This window comes from Pongo pygmaeus, chromosome 22 (genome assembly GCF_028885625.2).
Source record: "Pongo pygmaeus isolate AG05252 chromosome 22, NHGRI_mPonPyg2-v2.0_pri, whole genome shotgun sequence".
NCBI classification, from domain to species: domain Eukaryota; kingdom Metazoa; phylum Chordata; class Mammalia; order Primates; family Hominidae; genus Pongo; species Pongo pygmaeus.
The window spans coordinates 14,168,082-14,186,039 of NC_072395.2; positions in this window are offsets into that span (position 1 = coordinate 14,168,082).

The following is a 17,958-nucleotide window of genomic DNA, read 5'->3' on the forward strand; positions in this document are numbered from 1 at the left end:
AATGGAATGGAATGGAATGCAATGGAATGTGGAATGGAATGGAATGGAACATGGAATGGAATGTGGAATGGAATGGAATGGATTGTGTAATGGAATGTAGAAAGGAATGGAATGGAATGTGCAATGGAATGGAATGGAATGTGGAATGGAATGGATAGGAATGTGAAATGGAGGAATGGATTGGAATGGAAAGTGGAATGGAAAGGAATGGAGAACGGAATGGGATGTGGAATTGAATTTGGAATCGTACAAAATGGAATGGAATCTAGAATGGAAAGGAAAGGAATGTGTAATGGAATGGAATGCAATTGAATGTGGAACGGAATGTGGAATAGAATGGAATGGAATGCGGAATAGAAAGTGAAATGGAATGAAATGGAACGTGGAATGGAACATGGAATGGAATGGAATTGAATGAAATGTAGAAAGGGATGGAATGGAATGGAATTGAATGAGGAATGTAATTGAATGGAATGGGATGGAATGGAATGGAATGGAATGTGGATTAGAACGGATTGGAGTGGAATGGAATGTGGATTAGAATGGAATGGAATGTGGAATGGAATGGAATGGAATATGCAAAGGAATGTGGAAAGGAATGGAATGTGGAATGGAAAATGTAAAGAAATGGAAAGGAAAGTGACAAGGAATGGAATGCATTGTGGAATGGAATGGAATAGAATGGAATGGAAGGGAATGTGGAATGGAATGGAATGGAATGTTGAATTGAATGGAATGCAATGCGATGGGGAATGGAATGGAATGGAATGGAATGTGGAACGGAATGTGGAATAGAATGGAATGGAATGCGGAATGGAACGTGGAATGGAATGGAATGGAATGTGGAATGAAACGTGGAATCGAATGGAATGGAATGTTGAATGGAATTGGAAGGCAATGGAATGGAACGTGGAATGGAACGTGGAATGCAAAGTAAAAAGAATAGTGGAAAGGAATTTGGAATGGAATGGAATGTGGAATGAAACGTGGAATCGAATGGAATGGAATGTTGAATGGAATTGGAAGGCAATGGAATGGAACGTGGAATGGAACGTGGAATGCAAAGTAAAAAGAATAGTGGAAAGGAATTTGGAATGGAATGTGGAATGGAAAGTGGAATGGAATGTGGAATGGAAGGTGGAGAGGAATGGAATGGAAAGTGGAAAGGAATGGAATGGAATGTGGAATGGAATAGAATGGAATGTGGAATGTGATGGAATTGAATGTGAAAAGGAATGTGGAATGGAATGTGAAATGGAATGAGGAATGGAATGGAATGCAATACGGACTGGATTGTGGAATGGAATGGAATGCAATGGAATGTGGAATGGAATGGAATGGAATGTTGAATGGAATGGAATGGAATGGAAAGTGGAATGGGATGGAACGGCAATTGGAATGGGAGGGAATGGAATGGAATGTGGAATGGAACGCAGAATGGAATGGAATGGAACGTGTTATGGAATGGAATGGAAAATGGAATAAAATTAAATGGAACGTGGAAAGGAATGGGTTGGAACGTGGAATGGAATGGAATGTGGAATGAAATGCAATGGAATGGAATGTGGAATGAAATGCAATGGAATGGAATGAAAAGGAATTTGGAATGGAATGGAATTGAATGTGGAATGGAAATTGGAATCGAATTGAATGTAATGTGGAATGGAATGATGTGGAATGGAATGTGGAATGGAATGGAATGGAATGTGGAATGGAAGGGAATGGAATGAAATGGAATGTGGAATGGAAGGAAATGGAGTGTAATGAGGAATGGAAAGAGTGGAATGGCATGGAATGGAATAGAATGGAATGTGTATTGGAATGGAATGGAATGTGGAAAGAACGAAATGGAATAAGCACTGGAAAGTGGAATGGAATAGAATATGGAACGGAAAGTGGAATGAAATGGAAAGGAAACTGGCATGGAATGGAACGCATTGTGGAATGGAATGGAAGAGAATGGAATGGAAAGGAATTTGGAAGGGAATCAAATGGAATGTGGAATGGAATGGAATGGAATGGAATGCAATGGAATTGAGTGGAATGGAATCGAATTTGGAATGGAATGGAATGCAAAGTTGAATGGAATGCGGAATGGAATGAGAAATGTAATGGAATGGAAAGTGGAAAGGAATGGAATGGGAGGTGGAATGGAATGAGGCATGTAATGGAATGGAACGTGGAATGGAATGTGGAATGGAATGTGGAATGGATCGTGGAAAGGAATGGGGAATGGAAAGGGAAATGGAACGTGGAGTGGAATATGGAGTGGAAAGGAATCGAATGTTGAATGGAATGGAATGGAATATGGAATGGAATGTGGAATGGAATGTGGAATGGAATGGAATGGAATGGAATGGAAAGTGGAATGGAATGGAATGTGGAATTGAATGGAATGGAAAGTGGAATGGAATGGAATGTGGAATTGAATGGAATGGAATGTGGAATGGAAAGTGGAATGAATTGGAAAGGAAAGTGGCACGGAATGGGACGCATTGTGGGATGGAATGGAATAGAATGGAATGGAAAGGAATGTGGAATGGAATCGAATGGAATGAGGATTGGAATGGAATGGAATGGAATTGAATGTGGAATTTAATAGAAGGGAATATGGAATGGAATGTGGAATGGAATAGTAAGGAATGTGTAATGGAATGGAATGGAATGGAAAGTGGCATGGAATGGAATGGAATGGAATGCAATGGTATTGAGTGGAATGGATTGGAATGTGGAGTGGAATGGAATGCAATGTTGAATGGAATGTGGAATGGAATGTGAAATGTAATGGTATGGAATGTGGAATGGAATGGAATGGAATGGGAGGTGGAATGGGATGAGGTATGGAATGGAAAGGAAAGTGGAATGGAATGTGGAATGGAACGTGGAAAGGAACGTGGAATGGAAAGTGGAATGGAACGTGGAGTGGTATATGGAGTGGAAAGGAATCGAATGTGGAATAGATTGGAATGGAATATGGAGTGGAATGGAATGGAATGTGGAATGGAAAGTGGAATGGAATGGAAAAAGGAATGGAATGGAATTTGGAATTGAATGGAATTGAATGAGGAATGTAAAGTGGAATGAAATGGAAGGGAAAGGGGAATGGAATGCATTGTGGAATTGAATAGAAGAGAATATAATGGAAAGGAATGTGGAAAGTAATTGAATGGAATGTGGAATGGAATGGAATGGCATGCAATGTGGAATGGAATGTGGAATGGAATGTGAAATACAATGGAATGGAGAGTGGAATGGAATAGCATGGAATGTGGAATGGAATGTGGAATGGAATGAAATGCAATGTTGAATGGAATGTGGAATGGAATGTGAAATGTAACGTGTAAAGTATCGTGGAATGGAACGTGGAATGGAAAATGGAATGGAATGTGGAATGGAATGTGGAGTGGAATGGAATGGAATGTGGAATGGAATGGAATGGAATGGAAAGTGGAATGGAATGGAATGTGGAATGGAATGGAATGGAATGTGGAATGGAATGGAATGGAATGCGGAAAGACATGTGGAATGGAATGTGGAATGGAATGGAATGGAATATGGAATGGAATGTGGAAAGGAATGGAATGGAATGTGGAATGGAATGAAATGGAATGGAATGTTGAATGGAATGGAATGGAATGGAATGTGGAATGCAAGGTGGAATGGAATGGAATGGAATGGAATGTGGAATGGAAAGTGGAATGGAAAGGAATGGAAGTTGGAAAGGAATGGAATGGAATGTGGAATGGAAAGTGGAAGGGAAAGGAATGGAAGTTGGAATGGAATGGAATGGAATGGAATGTGGAATGGAAAGTGGAATTGAATGGAATAGAACGTGGAATGGATTGGAATGGAAAATGAAATGAAATGAAACGAAATGAAATGGAACCTGGAAAGGAATTGGATGACACGTGGAATGGAATGGAAAGTGGAATGGAATGCAATGGAATGGAAAGTGGGATGGAATGCAATGGAATGGAAAGTGGAATGGAATGCAATGGAATGGAAAGTGGAATGGAATGCAATGGAATGGAAAGAAATAGAATGTGGAGTGGAATGGAATTGAATGTGGAATGGAAATTGGAATGGAATGGAATGTAGAATGGAATGGAATGGAATGGAATATGGAATGGAATGAAATTGAATGTGGAATGGAAGGGAATCAAATGGAGAGGAATGTGGAATGGAATGTGGGATGGAAGGGAATTGGAATGCAAAGAGAATAGAATGGAATGGAACTTAATGGAATGTGGAATGGAATGGAATTGAATGGAATGGAATGCAATGTGGAATTGAATGGAATGGAATGGAACGTGGAATATAATGGAATGGAATTTAATGGAAAGTGGAATGGAATGTGGAATGGAATGGAATGGAATGCAATGGAATGTGGAATGGAATGTGGAATAGAATGGAATGGAATGTGGAATGGAATTGAATGAAAATTGGAATGGAAAGTGGAATGGAATGGAAAGGAGTGTCGAATGGAATATGGAATTGAACGGAATGGAATCTGGAATGGAATGGAAAGGAATGTGAAATGGAACGGAATGGAATGGAATGTGGAATGGAATGCGGAATGGAATGGAATGGAATGTAGAAAGGAATGTCGAATGGAATGGAATGTGGAATTGAATGTGGAATGGAATAGCCTGGAATGTGGAAACGAATGTTGAATGGAATGGAAAGGAATGTGGAATGGAATGGAATGGAATGTGGAATGGAATGGAATGGAATGTGAAATAGACGAATGGAAAGGAATGGAAAGTGGAATGGAACGGTATGCGCAATATAATCGAATGGAATGTGTAATGGAAAGTGGAAAGGAATGACATGCAATGTGGAATGAAATGGATTGGACTATGGATTGGAATGGAATGCAACTTGGAATGGAATGGAATTCAATGTGGAATGTAAAGGAATGGAACGTGGAATGGAATGGAATAGAATGGAATGTGGAAGGGAATGGATAATGGAACGTGGAAGGGAATGGGTAATGGAATGTGTAATGGAATATGGAGTTGAATGGAATGGAACATGGAATGGATTGTGGAAAGGAATGGAATGGAATGTGCAATGGAATGGAATGGAATGTGGAATGGAATGGAATTGAACGCGAAATTGGGGAATGGAATGGAATTCAAAGTGGAATGGGAAAGAATGGGGAATGGAATGGGATGTGGAATGCAAGGTGGAATGGTAAGAAATGGAATGGAATATGGAATGGAATGGAATGGAATGTGTAATGGAATGGAATGGAATGTGGAACAGAATGTGGAATAGAATGGAATGGATTGCGGAATGGAACGTGGAATGGAATGGAATGGAATGAGGAATGGAAAGTGGAATGTAATGGAATGCAATGTGAAATGGAATGGAATGGAATGAGGAATGGAATGTCATGGAATGGAATGGAATGGAATGGAATGGAATGGAATGGAATGTGGATGAGAATGGAATGTAATGTGGAAGGCACCTGAATGGAATATGCAATGGAATGTTGAATAGAATGTAACGTGGAATGGAAAGTGGAATGAATGGAATGCATTGTGGAATGGAATGGAATAGAATGGAATGGAAAGGAATGTGGCATGGAATAGAATGGAATGTGTAATGGAATGAAATGCAATGCAATGTGGAATGGAATGGAATGGAATGTTGAATGGAATGGAAGGGAATATGGAGTGGAATATGGAATGGAATGGAAAGGAATGTGGAATGGAATGCAGTGGAATGGAAAGTGGAATAGAATGGAATGGAATGGAATGCAATGGAATGGCGTGGAATGGAAAGGAATGTGGAATGGAATGGAATGAAATGTGGAATGGAATGTGTAATGGAATGTGAAATATAATGGAATGGAAAGTGGAATGGAATGGAATGGAATGTGGAATGGAAAGAGGAATGGAATGGAATGGAATGTGGAATGGAATGTGCAGTGTTACATAGAAAGTAACATGCAATGGAAAGTGGAATGCAATGTAATGGACTGTGGAATGGAATGGAATGGAATGAGGAATGGAATGAAATGGAATGGCAAGGAATGGAATGGAATGGAATGTGGATTGGAATGGAATGGAATGTGGAATGGAATGGAATGGTAAATGCAATGGAATGTGAAATGGAATGGAATGGAATGTGAAATGAAATGGAATGTGAAAAGGAATGGAATGGAGGGTGGAATGGAATGGAATGTAACGTGGACTGCGATGGAATGGAATGTGGAATGGAATGTAAAATGGAATGGAATGGTATGTGGATTGAAATGGAATGGAATGGAACGTTTAATGGAATGTGGAATGGATCATGGAATGGAACGTGGAATGGAATGTGGGATGGAATGGAATGGAATGTGGAAGGGAAGGGAATGGAATGTGGAATGGAATGTGTAATGTAATTTAATGGGCCGAAATGGAATGGGACGTGGAATGGAATGCAATGGAATGTGGAATGGAATGTAAAAAGGACTGTGGAATGGAATGTGGAATGGAATGGAATGGTCTGGAATGCGGAATGGAATGGAATGTAATGGAATGGAAAGGAAGGGAATGGATTGTGGAAATGAATGGAATGGAAAGTAGAAGGGAATGGAATGTAAAGTGGAATGGAATGGCATGCAATGGAATGGAAGGTGGAATCGAATGTGAAGTAGAATGTGGAATGGAAAGTGTAATGGAATGTTATATATAATGTGCAATTGAACGTGTAATGGAATGAAATGTAACGTGGAATTGATTGGAATGGAACGTGAAATGGAATGGAATGGAATGCGGAATGGGACATGGAATGGAACGTGGAATGGAACGTGGAATGGAACGTGGCATGGAATGGAATGTTACGTCAAACGGAATGGAATGGAACGTGGAATGGAACATGGAATGGAACCCCTAATGTAACGTAGAATGGAACGTGGAATGGAATGGAATGGAACGTGGAATGGAATGTGGAATGTAATGGAATGGAATGTGGAATGGAATGGAATTGAACGTGGAATGGAGTGTAGAATGGAATGGAATGGAATGTGGAATGGAATGGAATGGAACATGGTATGGAATGTGGAATGGAATGGAAAGCAATGTGGAATGCAATATGGTATGGGATGTGGAATGGTATGCAATGGAATATGCAATAGAATGTGTAATGGAATGCAATAGAATGTGAAAGGGAAAGTGGAATGCAATGTGGAATGTAATGAGGAATGGAATGTGGAAAGGAATGAGGAATGAAATGGAATGGAATGTGGAATCGAATGTGGAATCGAATGTGGAATGAAATGTGGAATGGAATGGAATGGAAAGTGGAATGGAATGTGGAATGGAATGGAAAGGAATGTGTAATGGAAAGGGGAATGCAATATAATGGAATGTGGAATGGAGTGAGGAAAGAAACGTGCAGTGGAATGTGGAATGGAACGTAGAATGGAATAGAATGCAATGTGGAATGGAACGTGGAATGGGGTGGAATGGAACATGGAATGGAACACGGAATGGAACATGGAATGGAATGTCGAATGGAAATTGGAAAGGAATGTGTAATGGAATGTGGACTGAAACGAGGAATGGAATGCGGAATGTTCTGTGGAATGGAACGTGGAATGGAATGGAATGAAATGTGGAATGGAACTAGCAATTTAATGTGGAATGGAATGTGCAATGCAACAAGGAATGGAATGTTGAATGGAATGTGGAAGGCATCGTGGAATGGAATGTTGAATGGAATGTGGAATGGAAAGTGGAATGGAAAGGAATGGAATGTGGAATGGAATGTGGAATATAATGGAATAGAACTTGGAATAGAATGTGGAATGGCATGTGAATTACAATGCAATGGAATGTGTAACGGAGTGTGGAATGAAATGCAATGGAATGAGGATGGAACGTGGAATGGAATGTAGAATGGACTGCGGAATGGAATGTTTAATGGAATCTGCCATAGAATGTGGAATGGAATGGAATTGAAAGCAATGTGGAATTGAATGTGAAATTTAATGCAACGGAATACGGAATGGAATGTGCAATGAAATGCAATGGAATGAGAATGGAATGTGGAATGGAAGGTGGAACGGAATGTAATGGAATGTTGAGTGGAATGTGGAATAGAAAGTGGAATGGAATGAAATGGAATGTGGAATGGAATGTGGAATAGAAAGTGGAATGGAATGAAATGGAATGTGTAATGGAATGTGGCATGGAATGTGTAATGGAATGGAACGGAATGTGGAATGGCATGTGGAAAGGAATGTGGCATGGAATGTGTAATGGAATGGAACAGAATGTGGAATGGCATGTGGAAAGGAATGTGGAATGGAACGGAATAGAATGTGGAATGGAATGACGAAAGGAATGAGGAATGCAAAGTGGAATGGAATGGAACGGAATGTGGAATGGAACGTGGAATGAAAGATGGAATGAAACGTGTAATGGGATGTGCAATGGAATGTGGAAAGGAAAGTTGAATGGAATGTAATGGAACGTGGAATTAAAAGTGGAATGGAATGGAATGGAACATGGAGAAGAACGTGGAATTGAACATGGAAAAGAATGTGGAATGGAATGTACAATGGAATGTGCAATGGAATGTGGAAGGGAATGTGGAATGGAATGAAATGGAATGTGGAATGCAACGTGTAAAGTATCGTGGAATAGAATGTGGAATGGATCGTGGAATGGAAGGTGAAATGGAATGTGGAATGGAATGGGGAATGAAATATGGAATGGAACGTGAAATTGAATGGAGTGGAATGTTGAATGAAACGTGGAATGGAATGGAATGGAATAAGGAATGGAATGTGGAATGCCATGTGGAATCTAATGGAATGGGATGTGGAAAGGAATCTGGAAAGGAAAGTGGAATGGAATGGAATGCAATGTGGAATGGAACGTGGAATGGAATGGAATGGAATGTGGAATGGAATGTGGAATGGAATGTAGAATAGAACGTGGAATGGAACGTGGAATGTAATGGGCAATGGAATGTGGAATGTAGCGTGGAATGGAATGGAATGGAAAGTGGAATGCAACCTATAATGGAGTGGAATGGAACGTACAATGGAATCTGGAAGGGAATGTGGAATGGGACCTGGAATGGAACGTGGAATGGAACCTGGAATGGAACGTGGAATGGAACGGAATTTAATGTGAAATGAAATGGAATGGGATGTGGAATGAAATGTGGAATGCAATGTGTAATAGAACGGAATGGAATGTGGAAAGGAATGGAATGGAATGTGGAAAGGGATGTGGATAGGAAAGCAATGCATTGTGGAATGGAAACTGGAAAGGAATGGAATGGAATGTGGAATGGAATGTGGAATGGAAAGTGGAATGGAATGGAATGGAATGTGGAATGGAACGTGGAATGGAATGTGGAATGGAAAGTGGAATGGAATGGAATGGAATGTTGAATGGAACGTGGAATGGAATGGAATGGAACGTGGAATGGAACTTGCAATGGAACATGGAATGGAATGTGGAATGGAGAGTGGAATGGAGCGTGGAATGGAATGTCGAATGGAACGTGGAATGGAACATGGAATGGCATGGAATGGAACGTGGAATGGAACGTTGAATGGAATGTGGAATGGAACGTGCAATGGAATGTGGAATGTAAGATGGAATGGAAATGAATGGAATGTGGAATAGAATGTGGATTGGAATGCAATGTAATCCGGAATGGAATGGAATGGAATGGTGTGGAATGTGGAATGGAATGGAATAAAACGGGAAATGGAATGTGGAATGGAAAGTGGAATGGAGTGTGGAATGGAATGCAATGGAATGTGGAATCGAAGGGAATTGAAGGTGGAATGGAATGTGAAATCGAAGGGAATAGAATGGAATGTGGAATGCAATGGAATGGAATGTAGAATTGAATGGAATGGAATATGGAATGGAACGTGGAATGGAATGCAATGGAACGTGGAATGGAACGCCTAATGGAACGTGGAATGGAACGTGGGATGGAATGGAATGTAACGTGGGAGGGAATGTGGAATGTAATGTGGAATGTAATTTAATGTGGAATGTGGAACGTAATTTAATTCCATAAACTTTCCATTCTACTCCATTCAACTTTCCATTCCACATTCCATTGCACATTTCATTCTACATTACATTCCGTTCCATTCCACATTCCATTCCACATTCTATTCTATTACATTCCACATTCCATTCCATTCCACTCCACATTCCATTCCACATTCTATTCCTTAACGTTCCACATTCCATTCAATTCCACTGCACATTCCATTGCATATTTCATTCCACATTCCCTTCCACATTCCATTCCACGTTACATTCCGTTCCATTCCACGTTTCTTTCCACATTCCATTCCGCATTCCACTCCACATTCCAATCCATTACATTCCACATTCCTTTCCACATTCCATTAAATTCCATTCCACACTTCATTCCACATTCCATTCCACTTCCCATTCCACATTCCATTCCATTCCTTTCCACATTCCATTCCACATTCCATTCCATTCCATTCCATTGCATTCCATTCCACATTCCATTCCACACTGCATTCTACATTCCAGTCCATTCCATTCCACATTCCATTCCACATTAAATTCCATTACATTCCACATTTCATTCCACATTCCATTCCGCATTCCCCTCCACATTCCATTGCATTCCATTCCACATTCCATTCCATATTCCGTTCCTCATTCCATTCCACATTCAGTAGTCCATTCCATTCCATTCCACATTCCATTCCATTCCAATCCACATTCCATTCCATTCCACATTCCATTCCATTCCATTCCACATTCCATTCCATTCCATTGCATTCCATATTCCATTTCAATTTCCATTAAATTCCATTCCACATTCCACATTCCATTCCATTCCATTCCACATTCCTTTCCACATTTCATTGCATTCCTCTCCACATTCCATTCCACATTCCTTTCCATATTCTATTCCACATTCCATTCCATTCCATTCCACATTCCATTTCAATATCCATTAAATTCCATTTCACATTCCATTCCATTCCACATTCCATTCCATTCCACGTTCCTTTCCACACTCAATTCCACTTTCCATTCCACATTCCATTGCGTTCCATTCCACATTCCATTCCAAATCCTATTCCATTCCATTCCACATTGCATACCTTTGCCTTGCACATTTCATTCGACATCCATTCCACGTCACATTCCTTTCCATTCCACGTTGCATTCCACGTTCCATTCCAAATTCCTTTACACTTTCTATACCATTCCATTCCACCTTCCATACCACATCACGTTCCATTGCATTCCACGTTCCATTCCACATTCCATTCCACATTCCATTCCACATTCCATTCCACATTCCATTCCTTTCCATTCCACATTCCTTTCCACATTCTATTCTACATTCCATTCCATTCCATTCCATTCCACATTCCATTCCATATTCCATTCCACATTCCGTTCCAAATTCCATTCCGTTCCATTCCACATTCCATTCCACATTGCATTCCATTCCATTCCACGTTCCATTTTACATTCCTTTCCACAATCTATTCAACATTCCATTCCATTCCATTCCACATTCCATTCCACTTTGCATTCCATTCCAGTCCACATTCCATTCCACATTCAATTCAATTACACTCCAGATTCCATTCCATTCCATTCCACATTCCATTCCATTCCATTCCGTTTTCCATTCCACGTTCCATTCCATACTCCATTCCACATTGCATTCCACTTTCCATTTTATTCCATTCCTCATTCTGTCCCACGTTCCATTCCACGTACCATTCCATTCAACGTTCCATTCCACATTTCATTCCACATTCCATTCCACATTCCATTCCGCATTCCATTCCATTCAAGTCCATTCCACATTCCATTCCACATTCAATTCCTTTCCACTCCACCTTCCATTCCGTTCATTCCAGGTTATATTCCACTTTCCATTCTACGATCCTTTCCATTCCATTTCACTTTCCATTCCACATTCCATTCCACGTTTACTTCCACATTCCATTCCATTCCACATTCCATTCCTTTCCATTCCACGTTCCACTCCACATTCAATTCCACATTCCATTCCACGTTACATTCCATTGCATTCCACATTCCATTCCACTTTCCATTCCACGTTCCATTCCACATTCCATTGCCCATGCCATTCCACGTTCCATGCCACATTCCATTTCACGTTCCATTCTACGTTCCATTACAAGGTCCATTCCATTCCATTCCACGTTCCATTCAACAATCCATTCCATTCCATTCCACGTTACATTCCGCATTCCATTACACATTCCATTCCGTTCCATTCCACATTCTATTCTACATCCCATTCCACTTTCTGTTCCACATACAATTCCGTTCCATTCCACAATGAATTGCATTCCATTCCACATAACTTTCCAGATTCCATTCCACGTTGCATTCCACATTCCTTTCCACATTCCATTGCACTTTCCATTGCACGTTCCATTCCATGTTCCATTCCACGTTCCATTCCATGTTCCATTCAATTCCATTCCATGTTCCATTGCACATTCCATTCCATTCGTTTCCTGTTTCTATTCCACATTGCATTCCACATTCCATTCCACATTCCTAAGATTCCATTCCACATTCCAATCCACTTTCCATTTCATTGAATTCCACATTCCATTCCACATTGCCTTGCATTCCATTCCACATTCCATTCCACATTCCATTAAAATCCATTCCAAGTTACATTTCATGTTCCATTCCACAGTCCGTTCCACATTCTATTCCACGTTCCTTTCAATTCCATTCCACGTTCCACTCCACTTTCCACTCCTTTCCATTCCATGTTCCATTCCATATCCCATTCCACATTCCATTCCACAATCCATTCCGTTACATTCCATTCCATTCCACGTTCCATTCCACATTCCATTCCACATTCCATTCCTTTCCATTCCACATTCCTTTCCACATTCTATTCTACATTCCATTCCATTCCATTCCATTCCACATTCCATTCCATATTCCATTCCACATTCCGTTCCAAATTCCATTCCGTTCCATTCCACATTCCAATCCACATTTCATTCCACATTCTATTCCAAATTCCATTCCGTTCAATTCCACATTCCAATCCACATTCCATTCAACATTCCATTCCACCTTCCATTCCATTCCATTCCACATTGCATTCCATTGCAGTCCACATTCCATTCAACATTCCATTCCGTTCCATTTATACATTTCATTCCATACCATTCCATACTCCACTCCACCTTTCATTCCATTCCACATTCCATTCCACTCCCCATTCCGTTCAATTCCACAATCCATTCCACATTCCGTTCCATTCCATTCCACGTTCCATTCCACGTTCCATTACACATTCAATTCCACATTCCAAACCACATTCCAATCCATTCCATTCCATTCCACGTTCCATTCCACATTTGCTTCCATTGCATGCCACATTCCATTCCGCACTGCATTCCACATTCCATTCCATTCCACGTTACGTTCCACATTCCATTCCACATTCGATTCCACCTTCCATTCCTTTCCATTGCACTTTCCTTTCCTCATTCCATTCTGCATTCCATTAAATTCCATTCCATTCCAAATTCCATTCCACATTCCATTCCAGATTCCATTCCGTTCCATTCCACATTCCAATCCACGTTCCATTCAACATTCCATTCCATATTCCATTCCATTCCATTCAACGTTACATTCCATTGCAGTCCACATTCCATTCTACATTCCATTCCATTCAATCTAAACTTTCCATTTCTTCCCATTCCACATTCCATTCCACTTTCCAATCCATTCCACATTCCACTTCACACTCCATTCCATTCCATTCCACATTCCATTCCACATTCCGTTCCATTCCATTCCACGTTGCATTCCACTATCCATTCCACATTCAATTCCAAATTGCATTCCACATTCCATTCCATTCCTTTGCATTCCATTCCACATTCCATTCCCTTGAATTACACATTGCATTCCACATTCCATTCCATTCCATTCCACTTTCCATTCCATGTTCCTTTCCAGATTTCATTCCACGTTCTATTCCACGTTTGATTCCATTCCATTCCATTCCATTCCACATTCCATTCCTTTCCATTCCACGTTTCATTCCATTCAATTCCACATTCCATTTCGTTCCATTCCATTCCATTCCACATTCTATTTCATTCCATTCCACGTTCCATTCCACATTCCATTTCACCTTACATTCCATTCCATTTCATTCCACATTCCATTCCATTCAATTCTACCTTCCATTCCATTCCACTTTCCATTGTATTTCATTCCACTTTCCATTCCATTCAATTCAACGTTCTATTCCATTCCATTCCATTCCATTCCACATTCCATTCCATACCATTCCACATTCCGTTCCATTCCATTCCATTCCACATTGGATTCCATTCCATTCCACATTCCATTCCATTCCATTCCATTCTACATTCCATTCCATTCCATTGCATTGCATTACACACTTCAGACCATTCCATTCATGTAAACAATCCATTCCACATCCCATTCCATTGAATTCCACATTCCATTCCACATTGCATTCCATTCCATTCCACGTTCCATTCAACATTCCAATCCATCCAATTTCACGTTCAATTCCATATTCCATTCCACATTCCATTCCACATTGCACTTCATGTTCCATTCCAAGATCCATTCCACATTCAATTCCACGATTCATTTCACGTTCCATTGCACACTCCATTCCATTCCATTGCATTCCACTGTACATTCCCTTCACATTCCGTTCCACTTTCCATTCCACGTTCCATTACACACTCCTTTGCACTTTCCATTCTACTTTCCATTCCACATTCCATTCCATTGCATTCCACGTTCAATTCCACGTTCCATTCCATTCCATTCAACTTTCCATTCTATATTCCATTGCACTTCCCATTCCACGTTCATTTCAATGTTCCATTCCACGTTCCGTTCCATGTTCTATTCCATGTTGCATTCCACATTCCACTCCATTCCAATCCACTTTCAATTCCACATTCCATTCCACATTCCATTCCACGTTACCTTCCATTCCATTCCACATTCCATTCCACATTCCATTCCATACCATTCCACTTTCCATTCCACATTCCATTCCACATTCCATTCCACAGTTCATTCCACAATCCATTCCATTCCCGTTCCATTCCACATTCCATTAAACGTTCCACTCCCCGTTCCATTCCACGTTCCATTGCATTCCATTCCACATTTCATTCCACATTCCATTGCATTCCATTCAACATTCCATTCCACATTCCATTCCACGTTCCATTCCATTTTCCATTGCACGTTCCATTCCGTGTTCTATTCCATTCCATTCCTTTACACGTTTCATTCCATTGCATTCCACGTTCCGTTTCATTGTGTTTCTCATTCCACTCCACATTCTATTTCACATTCTGTTACACATTCTATTTCACTTTCCATTCCACTCCATTCCACACTCCATTCCAGTCAATTACACATTCCATTCCACATTCCATTCCACATTCCGTTCCATTGCATTGCACTTTCCATTCCATGCCATTCAACATTCCATTCCACATTCCATTCCATTCCATTTCACTTTCCATTCCATTCCATTCAACATTCCTTTCCACATTCCTCTCCATTCCATTCCACATAGCATTCCACATTACATTCCATTTCATTCCACTTTCCATTCCATTCCATTCCATATTCCATTCCATTCCATTACACAATCCATTAATCATTCCGTTCCACATTCCTTTCCACCTTACTTTCAATTCCATTCCACATTCCAATCCAATCCATTCCACATTGCATTCCATTCAATTCCTCATTACATTCCTTTACATTCCATTCCATTCCACATTCCAATCCATTCGGTTCCATTCCATTCCACATTCCAATCCATTCCATTCCACATTCCATTCCACATTCCAATCCAATCCATTTCACATTCCGTTTCATTCCATTCCACATTCCATTCCATTCCACATTCCATTCCCTTTCCATTGAATTCCATTCCACGTTCCTTTCCACATTCCATTCCATTCCATTCAACGATTCATACCACATTCCATTCCATTCCATTCCACCTTCCATTCCACATTCCAATACACTTTCCATTCCATGATCCATTCCACGTTCCATTCCACATTCTATTGCACATTGCATTCCACATTCCATTCCTTTCCATAAAACTTTCCATTCCACATTGCATTCCATTCCATTCCACATTCTATTCCACAATACATTCCACATTCCAGTCCACGTTCCATTCCAGATTCCCTTCCACATTCCATTCCGTTCCATTCCACATTCCATTCAAAATTCCATTCCATTCAATTCCACATTTTATGCCACTTTGCATTCCACATTCCATTCCATTCCATTGCACATTTCATCAGACATGCCATTCCATTCCTTTCCGTATTCCTTTCTACATTCCATTCCATTCCATTTCACATTGCAATCCACATTCCATTCCACATTCCCTTCCTCATTCCATTCCACATTCCATTCCAAATTCCATTCCGTTCCATTCCACATTGCATTCCGTATACCGTGCCACATAACCGTCCACATTCCATACCATTCCATTCCACTTTCCATTCCACATTCCGTTCTGTTTCACACTACATTCCCCATTCCTTGCCACATTCCCTTCCACATTCCATTCTATTTAATACGATTCCAGTCCACATTCCATTCCATTCAATTTCACGTTGCATTCCTTTCCTTTCCACATTCCATTCCTTTCCATTCTACATTCCATTCCCTATTCCATTCAACTTTCTATTCCACATTCCGTTACACATTGCAATCCACGTTCCATTACATTCCATTCCACTTTCCATTCCATGATCCATTGCACATTCCGTTCCATGTTCCATTCCACTCAATTCCATGTTCCATTCCACGTTCCATTCCATTCCTTTCAAAGTTACTTTAAACATTCCATTGCACATTCCACTGCACGTTCCATTCCACGTGCCATTCCACGTTCCATTCCACATTCCATTCCATTTCATTACACTTTCCATTCCACATTCCTTTCCACATTCCATTCTACATTACATTACCTTCCATTCCACGTTCCGTTCAATTCCGTTCCACGTTGCATTCCATGTTAAATTCCACATTCCATTCCATTCCATTCCACAATCCAATCCGTTCCATTCCATTCCAGATTCCATTGCACGTTCCATTCCATTCCGTTCCACCTTCCATTCCATATGCCATTCCACATTCCATTCCGCATTGCAGTCCCTTCCATTCCACACTGCATTCCATTCCATTCCACTTTCCATTCCATTCCAATCCGCGTTGCATTCCATTCCATTACACTTTCCATTCCACATTCCATTCCACACCCCATTCCGCATTCTGCTCCCTTCCATTCTACACTCCATTCCATTGCATTACTCATTCCATTCCACGTTCCATTGCAGGTTCCATTCCACGTTGCATTCCACGTTCCAGTCCACTTTCCATTCCATTCCATTCCACTTTCCATTCCACATTCCATTCCATTCGATTCTACTTTTCATACCATTCGATTCAATTCCGTTCCAAATTACATTCCATTCTATTCCACATTCCATTTCACATTCCATTGCATTCCTTTCCACATTCCATTCCATTCCATCCCACATTTCATTCCGTTCCATTACACTTTCCCTTCCATTCCATTCCATGTTCTATTTCATTCCATTCCACAATCCATTCTACATTCCATTTCACATCCCATTCCGCATTCTGTTTCACTTTCCATTCCACATTCCATTCCGCATTACGTTTCTCTTTGAATTCCACATTCCATTTCACATTCCACATTCAATTCCATTCCATTTCACGTTGCATTCCATTTCACATTCCATTGCATTCCATTCCTGTTTGCATTCCATTCCATTCCACATTCCATTCAATTCACTTCCGCATTCCATTCCACATTCCATTCCACATTCCATTCAATTCCATTCCATTCCAT